Source organism: Hippopotamus amphibius, chromosome 9 (genome assembly GCF_030028045.1).
Source record: "Hippopotamus amphibius kiboko isolate mHipAmp2 chromosome 9, mHipAmp2.hap2, whole genome shotgun sequence".
Taxonomy (NCBI): Eukaryota; Metazoa; Chordata; class Mammalia; order Artiodactyla; family Hippopotamidae; genus Hippopotamus; species Hippopotamus amphibius.
This window is the reverse complement of record NC_080194.1, coordinates 79149486-79157914: the sequence shown is the minus strand read 5'-3', so window position 1 is coordinate 79157914 and position 8429 is coordinate 79149486.

Sequence of the window (8429 nt, the reverse complement as noted above, 5' to 3'; positions counted from 1 at the left end):
TTAAAAAACATAGATACAACTTAAATGCATGCTACCAAGTGAATGAAACAATATTAAAAAGGCTGCAACTGTATAACTCCAACAGTGTGACATTCTGGAAGAAGCAAAACTGTGGAGACAGTGAAAAGATCAAGGTTGCCAGCAGCTGTGGCAGAGGGAAGGATGAATAGATGGAGTACAGATTTTAGGGCAGTGAAATTCTTCTTTTTGATACTGTAAGAGTGGATACCTGTCATTCATTACACACTTCTCCAAACCCATAGAATGGACAACACCAAGAGTGAACTGTGATGTAAACGGTGGATTTTGGGTGACTGTGTCAATGTAGGCTCCTCAGTTGTAACAAATGTACCGTCTAGTGGGGATGTTGACAATCCCCCACACCTTATTTTTAAATTGTGTTCTAACACTTCGCAGCAGAGCAATTAGAAAGTCTGGTTCTAAGGTCAGCTTGTTTCACAGTATTTCACGGCTATCAAAGCTGAAAGAGTTCTTGACTGTGGTGATGGTTTCAGGGGTGTGTAAGTCTGACGTGTGCCAAACTTATGAGACTGTACATTTCTAATATGTGCAGTTTATTGTATGTCAATTATACCTCAATAATTTTTTTTTTTAAAGCCGGAAGAGAGACCTTGCAAAAACAGGCTGGAATGGGATAAGTCATCCTTAACTGTGCCTGTTAAGAGCACTATACTAAATTTCCAATCCTATCTACCAATTCTATTTCCACGTTTAAGTATACAAATAGGCCTTTCAGGTGAGGTGTCAGTTTTGACAGCAGAATTATCTACTAATGGAAACCTTCCAGACCCTGGTTTTCAAATTTCTCCATAGCATAGGTTTCCCTAGAAAAAGCAAGTTGGAAAGGTGTTTTTAGCTTAAAAAACAAACAGAAAAAAATAATCACATCATTAAGTTAAACAACTCTAAATACTTTGTCACAAGATGAATCTCTGTGAGGTACAAAATGTTTTCTTGGCCACTTCCGATCTTATTTAAAAATATGAAAAGATTCATATTTAAATGTTCTTGATTCTAATCAGAATAACTACATTGGTTGGAGACATTTGGTAGCATTTCGTGCACTTATGATTTCCAGCACCAGACTTTATCTGGAAATATTTTGTTACTTCAACCAAAGCAGCCAATCCATCAACATTACATTTCCCCAGATTTTTCATACTACATTCTTTCCCATAAAATACAAATAAAATTTGAGGCAGCTATCATGTTACAAGTGGGAATTCTGAAGCCAAACCACCTGATTCTTTTCCTAATTTGGCCACCTACTGGCTGGGTGACCTTGAGGAATTGGTTTAACTGCACTGTGCCCGTGTCTCTCCATCTGAAGAAATGGGGGTGGTGATAGCCCTTGGCTCGTTGGGTTTGGAGTGAGTGACCACAGGGAAAGATGCTGAAGCTACACCAGTGCCCAGTAAATGTGAGGTAGTATTATTTGTTGAAAATATCTTCTCGAGTACACAGGGCTCAATAAAACAATAGTGGGGCGTCCCTGGTGGTGCAGTGGTTAAGAATCCGTCTGCCAAAAACCCGCAGGGGACAGGGGTTCAATCCCAGGGCCGGGAAGATCCCACATGCCTTGGAGCAACTAAACCCATGTGCCACAACTACTGAGCCTGAGCTCTAGAGCCTGCAAGCCACAAGAAATGAGCCTACACGCCACAAGAAGTGAGCCTACACACTGCAACTACTGAAGCCCACGTGCCTAGAGCCCGTGCTCCACAACAAGAGAAGCCATCCCAATGAGAAGCCCGCGCACTGCAAGGAAGAGTAGCCCCCGCTCGCAGCAACTAGAGAAAGCCTGTGTGCAGCAGCGAAGACTCAATGCAGCAAAAAATAAAATAAAATAAATGATAAAATAAATCTTTTTAAAAAAATAGTATTTGTGTACTTCGTGATTAAAACAATTGGCAAATATTATACCGTAAACTGGGCTGTACTTTCACCCACACCTTCCATAGTCTAACATGGCTTTTTGCTTGTCTCTTCAAATCTTCCGACAGCATTTGCTAACAGAAGCATGGATTATACTGCTGCCGTGTTGCTTTTGTGTATTATTTCAGCCTTTTTTACTGTGGCAGGACAAAGTGAGTCTATGATGGTTTATGGCTTTCTGTCTTTGGCATTTAATTAAGAACCTCAAGCTGTATATTTATCATTCCTTAATGAAATTTTGTAAATTATGAAATTGAGTATTGCATGACTTTAAGCACTGAAAAAATTGTAGTGGCTTGTCTTCATGTGCCGGACATTTAATTTTTAAGTGTCATTAACCACACTGGCCTCATAATATTCGTCAATGCCTTTAGACCCAACATTCACTTTAACTGGGGAATGTCATTATTAATGTACATTGCAAATGGACATTATTAATGTGTGATGTAAGTCCATGATCTTGATAATTTAAAACATTTTGGGAATTCTCTAGCGGTCCAGTGGTCGGGACTCCTTGCTTTCACTGCCGAGAGCAGGGTTCAATCCCTGGCTGGGGAACTAGAATCCTGCAAGCTGCACAGCCAAATAAAAATAAAATAAAACTTTTTTACCAACTTCTTCTCAGATGAGAATGTTTTTAACCTGGTAACGTGGCTGTTGAAGCATTTGTACTAGGAGTAGAAACGTCAATCTTGTCATTTTCTTGTTCTCTGAACTGACGAGGATACACTGCAAGAAGCTTGTAAAGCCACACACATTTATTTACATTACTTTATTAAAACTTAAGTTCCTTTCACCTGGCGAGTGAGCACTGGACTCAGAATGTAAGCAAATGCATCAGGTGGGGGGAGGGTGGGGGGGACTCGAGGGAGGGTGGGGGGGGAGTTGAGGGAGGGAGGGAATATGGGGATATGTGTATAAAAACAGATGATTGAACTTGGTGTACCCCCCAAAAAATAAATAAATAAATTAATTAATTAAAAAAAAAAAAAAAGCCCATGTAGGCCTTGTGCAGCACCACGGGTCAGGGGGTAGCTACAAATATTAGATGAAAGAAAGGATGAACTTGGATGTGCTGCTGATGTGGACAGGGCAGAACTTCTCAATGATGCTCAGCAGAGTAGCAGGTAAGTAGGCCCGGGTAATAAAATGCATGTCCAAAAAGGCTCCAAGACTACCAGCTCAGAGCATATGCATTTGCACTGTCCGTGGACACCAGGGTGTCTTTGGAGCAGCTCTCACATGTTGGGAGGATTTCCATGTTGCATGTCCTGTCTACCCAAGGCAAGAACAGAACTTAACTTCTCAGCCGGCTTGTGGGGAGGGCACAGGTGTCACTTAGGATCATCAATGAGATGCACTCGCAAGAGACTTACTCAAGAGGGAACAAAGAGACCCTGCAAGGCCACTCTCTGGTTACAGCAACAGCAGAACACGCAGCTTTAGGGCAGCAGAGTAGCGTGACTGGGGTTCCAGGTTAAGTCTCGCTGAGTGTATCCCTGGGACGGGGGCAGTGGGGCTTCCCAGGCAGCCCTGTGGTGTGGCTGGCCATGTTCCTGGCTCTGTCTCCTCCCTTCTTGCCTCTCTTGCCCTCCCAGAGATTCTATGAGCTTCCTAAGAATCTTTTAATAATTTTCTCTCTCTCTTTTTTTTTTCTGCTCAAATTAGCTAGAGCATTCTGGTGCTTGTGAGCTGGCAAGTTGACAAAAACTCCATTAAGGGTAAATTCACTGACCTCTAATGAGAAAATTGTACCTGTTGCCTTCACTTAATAAAGGAGATAGGACTAAAAAATACTGACATGAGAAGGTCACTCAGTGTGGGAAAAGGAAAACACAGATACAAGATGTTACAGTCAATACTACGCTGGGGTCCTACATTTGAATCAGAATATCAATGTGAATTTGTTGAGTATTCTATCTCTTTAAAAAAATTCCTAGGTGTGTCCTTCAAAAGCCCTAGAAACAGGAGTTTCCTAGTGACCTAGTGGTTAGGATTCCAGGCTTTCACTGCCATAGCCCTGGTTGGGGAACTGCGATCCCACAAACTGTGCAGCACAGCCAAAAACAAAAACAAAAAGCCCCAGAAACAATGACCAACTCGATAGTAATAAACATTTCTTGTGCCCGGATGATTGTTTTAGATTGCTGTTTCTCACTAAAATGCAATAGGACTTCTCGAAGAAATGGCTGATTGCATGTGTGGGCAGGAAATGTACAGGGTGAACCTGAAACATCTGACCAGAAAGCAAAGAATGATCAAAGATGAGTCAGAACCAGGACTTCCCTGGTGTTCCAGTGGGTAAGACTCCACGCTGCCAATGCAGGGGGTTTGATCCCTAGTCAAGGAACTAGATCCCACATGCATGCCGCAACTAGAGCTTGCATGCCACAACTAAGAAGCCCGCATGCCTCAGTGAAGATCCCGTGTGTTGCAACTAAGACCTGGCACAGCCAAAATAAATAAATAAATAAATATTTTTAAAAAAAAGTCAGAACCAACTTGAAGACATTCCTGCTGGTTATAGAGGGGAGAGTTTGAACATCAATAGCATACAAATGGCAACAAATCAAAACATATCAAATATGTTTAAATTCAAGAATTCATAATAATGCAAAAACAAGCAAACACACACCAATTGGTCCCTTTGGAAGATGCTAGAGAACTGACTATTTTGAAAACCGCTAAATAGAGGGAGAGACTCAGGCCTTTACTCTTCCCTTCCTGTACAAACCGTACCACCAGGTAAGCAAATAGACGAGAAATTTCTCTACACAGAAGTATTCCAGCACGTAAATAAACAAGGGATAATAAATTGAAATGGTACCATTCCCGTTTCCTGAATTTAGAATCTCAGCATGAAACTAGCAAAACAAAACGAAACAGTCAGACACAGGCCCCATGGTGAAAAATACATCACCACCTATGAAGAATCTTCCCTCCAAAAAACAATCAAACCTTTATCTGATTAAGCCTCTAGATACTACAGATTGGTAGGAAATACAAAGTGCAAGGAAACTCACTAAAGAGACAACAGTTGGAGAATAACAATCCTGAGAATCCTGACTGTGGGAAGTCTGCAGGACAAATGGTCTGATTTCTTCAGTAAATAAATTGTAAAGGAAGAACAAATCGTAAGGGAAGCAAAAAGGGAACCTCTACATTAAAAGAGACCTAAAAGACATATTTGAAACAAAATAGACAAATAAAAAGCAGGCCAAAGCTAAACAATGATGTGCAGAGATTCAGGCCCGGATGATGAAAAACCGTGTAAGAAAAATGATCAAATAATCCCCCTAGAAGTCCACAGCACTGCCACTCGGTGGGGAAGTGGGGTTGTTTGGGGACAGACACATGGAGGGCTCGGGGTGGACTGTGTTGACAAGGTACCGGTGGTGATGACAAGTTGTTGCCTTAGAGTAGTCCAGTAAGCTGTGTATTTACTTTATGCTATTTTCTATATTTGTGTTGCATTTAACAATAAAAAGTTTTAAGTGATAACGGAAAACCAAAAAAATATTTTCACGTATGCATTTAGTTTTAAAATAATTTAACAAGCATTTATTGAGTGTGAGTTGGGGAACCAGCAGATACTGATCCTTGCCTTCAGGAGCTCTGTGTTTTGAAAAGCGGGTGATGCAGCGCCGTGTATCTGTAATCGCAACGGATTGGAGTGCAGTCCAGTGGCGGAAGGCAGGCCTCCAGGAGGTGACGTGTAGTCCAGGGAGGAGAAGATGGGGGCATGGAATAGAGAGACGCAGTAGGAAAACGAGGAGTAGACAGATTTCAAATATATTCTGGGGGTAGAACTGACAGATTTGTTGTTTGTGGGTGGGTGGGATAAAGGAAAAGAAGTCAGTGATGTCTTTAGATATGGTTCACTAAATGGATGTTGAAGCCATTATTACTAAGATGGCCAGATCTGAAGTAACATAAAGGAGAGGCACTCACGGCACTAAAACCTGCTACAACAGGAGTGTCTCACATGGTTTCCCAGGTTCCTAGAGCATCCTCTTCTGCCTCGTGGAGCTGTGAATGCCTTGCACGTAGAGGGCACTCAGTGCTGTCATTTGAATGCAAAGCACGTGCTGTGCATTTACTGTGATTCCAGACTAAGAGGAAGCAATGCAGGTCAAGACCCTTCCCCTGACATGCAGTCATGTCAACTTACTGAGTGCACACCATGCGTGTAACAGAGGAAGAAGTGTAACCACATGTCCTGACATTAAACCCATGACATATGAGGTCAGTGCTTTTACTCCTAAATTGTAAGTGAAGAAACCCATGGGCAGAAGCCTGAGCTTCTTAATGTGCTGACATGCTCCTCCGCTTCACGGCCTCATTCTTATCTGCAACCACGTTCGGGAAGCACTTATGTGGACCTGGAAAATCAAAACACCCTGCAGTGCAAGCTCTAACTGAGGAGAGAACTGGCCTCTGGGAGAACTGAGGAAGGAGAGATTAACTATGTGAAAGCTCCACAGAAGTGACACTTCAGCTGAATTTGCATTTCACTGGGAGAAGGAGAAAAGCTGGAGTGGGGTGATGTGGGAAAGATGCCAAGCGGACTCAATATGGCTGTCAAGGCCAGAGGCGTGGGTGGGCCTCATGCAGGGAGAAGGCAGAATTTCCTCGTGGCCGCTAAACAACTGGTATTTAGAAAGTGCATATTTACCTTCCACAGGGAAGTAAGTATGTGTCAGATATACAAACCTTGTTCTAGAAGATTAAGATGCATTCATGGATGACGGCTCCCTAACTGGTTCAGTCTGCTTGTCCCTGCTCATTCCAAGCCTCTCCCACACACTTGTCTGCAGACTGGTCCTCACAGGAGCGGGATCTGCCCACAGGCCTGGCCCGATCCGCTTTGCCTGAGTTTGCTCCCGTTCTCAGCATCCTGAGCAGTACCAGAGCTCAGTGACTTTACACTTGAGTTGGGTCTACCTGACGTGGCCCCAATTCCTCCCTTGTCATCACCAGTCAAAGCCAGTGTCTTTCAGCCTGTGGTCAGTCCACTAAGGGGCTCTGGCCCCAAGGACATTGGGGTAATCGGAGTGGCCTTCTGAGGAGGCCCCAGCGGATAGAGTCCTAGGGTCAGGAAGAGGAGGACTTACCCAGGGGTCGGCAGCTTTGGAGTAGGAGTGTTTGCGGGGGAAGAGAAAGATGGTGATGGAGGCCGTGTGAGTTGGTCACTGTGGAAAATGACATAAGCCTCAGGCGGACATCTGGGTTTGAGTCTGGATTATTCCCTCAGGAGCATGAGAACCTGGCTATGTATCCTTTAGGCTATCTGCTCTTGGGTTTCTTCACTTACAATTTAGGAATAAAAGCACTTACCCCACATATCATACTTTTATGAGGATTAAACCAAATGGGTATAATGTAAGGACATGTGGTTACACTTCTGTCACACACATGGTGTGCACTCAGTAAGTTGACATGACTGCATGTCACGGGAAGGGTCTTGGCCTGCATTGCTTCCTCTTTTACTGGAATTACTACCGGATTTGCAGTAAATGCACGGCATGTGCTTTGCATTGAAATGACAGCACTGAGTGCCCTCTACGTGCAAGGCATTCACAGCTCCATGAGGCAGAAGAGGATGCTCTAGAACCTGGGAAACCATATGAGACACTCCTGTTGTAGCAGGGCAGCAGGTTTTAGTGCCCATGAGTGTCTCTCCTTTATGTTACTTTGGATCTAGACTACTTGCAATCATCTACCCTAATTGAAGGGTATTGTGTCATTGGTGACTGTAGTACCAAGGTAGTACCTACAAAGTTCCATAGGTGACTTTGTCCCAATATGCAGAAAATTATTTTCTGGTATCTTCTATTTAGCTTTGGAGTGCTTCATATGCTAGAAGGGGGCAGACTTATTTTCTACTTATTCAATGGACATGATTTACTGTGTCAGTCAGTGTGCTAGGCCTTGAGGACTCAAAGTTGCATAAGACACTGACGGAAATGCAAAGAAAAGGTGACAAATTCCATGATAGAGGTACAAACAGACCTAGTTCTGGGTTAGAGGGAAGCAAAATCGCATAGAGGAGGTAGTATATCAATCAGGATGGGCTAGATTTGTTGCAGTAACAAGTAAACCTCAACTCTTAGAAGCTTAACATTCCCAAAGCTTACTTCTTCTTTTTTTTTTTTTTTTTTTTAATTATTTTTGTCTGCATTAGGTCTTTGTGGCTGCATGCGGGCTTTCTCTAGTTGTGGCGAGCAGGGGCTTCTCAGTGCCAGGGCTTCTCTTATTGTGGAGCACAGGATCTAGGTGCATGGGCTTCAGTAGTTGCAGCACGCAGACCCTAGAGAGCACATGGGCTTCAGTAGTTGCAGTGCATGGGCTCAGTAGTTGTGGAGCACGGACTTAGTTGCTCCGAGGCATGTGGGATCTTCCCAGACCAAGGATGGAACCCATGTCCCCTGAATTGGCAGGCGAATTCTTAACCACTGTGCCACCAGGGAAGT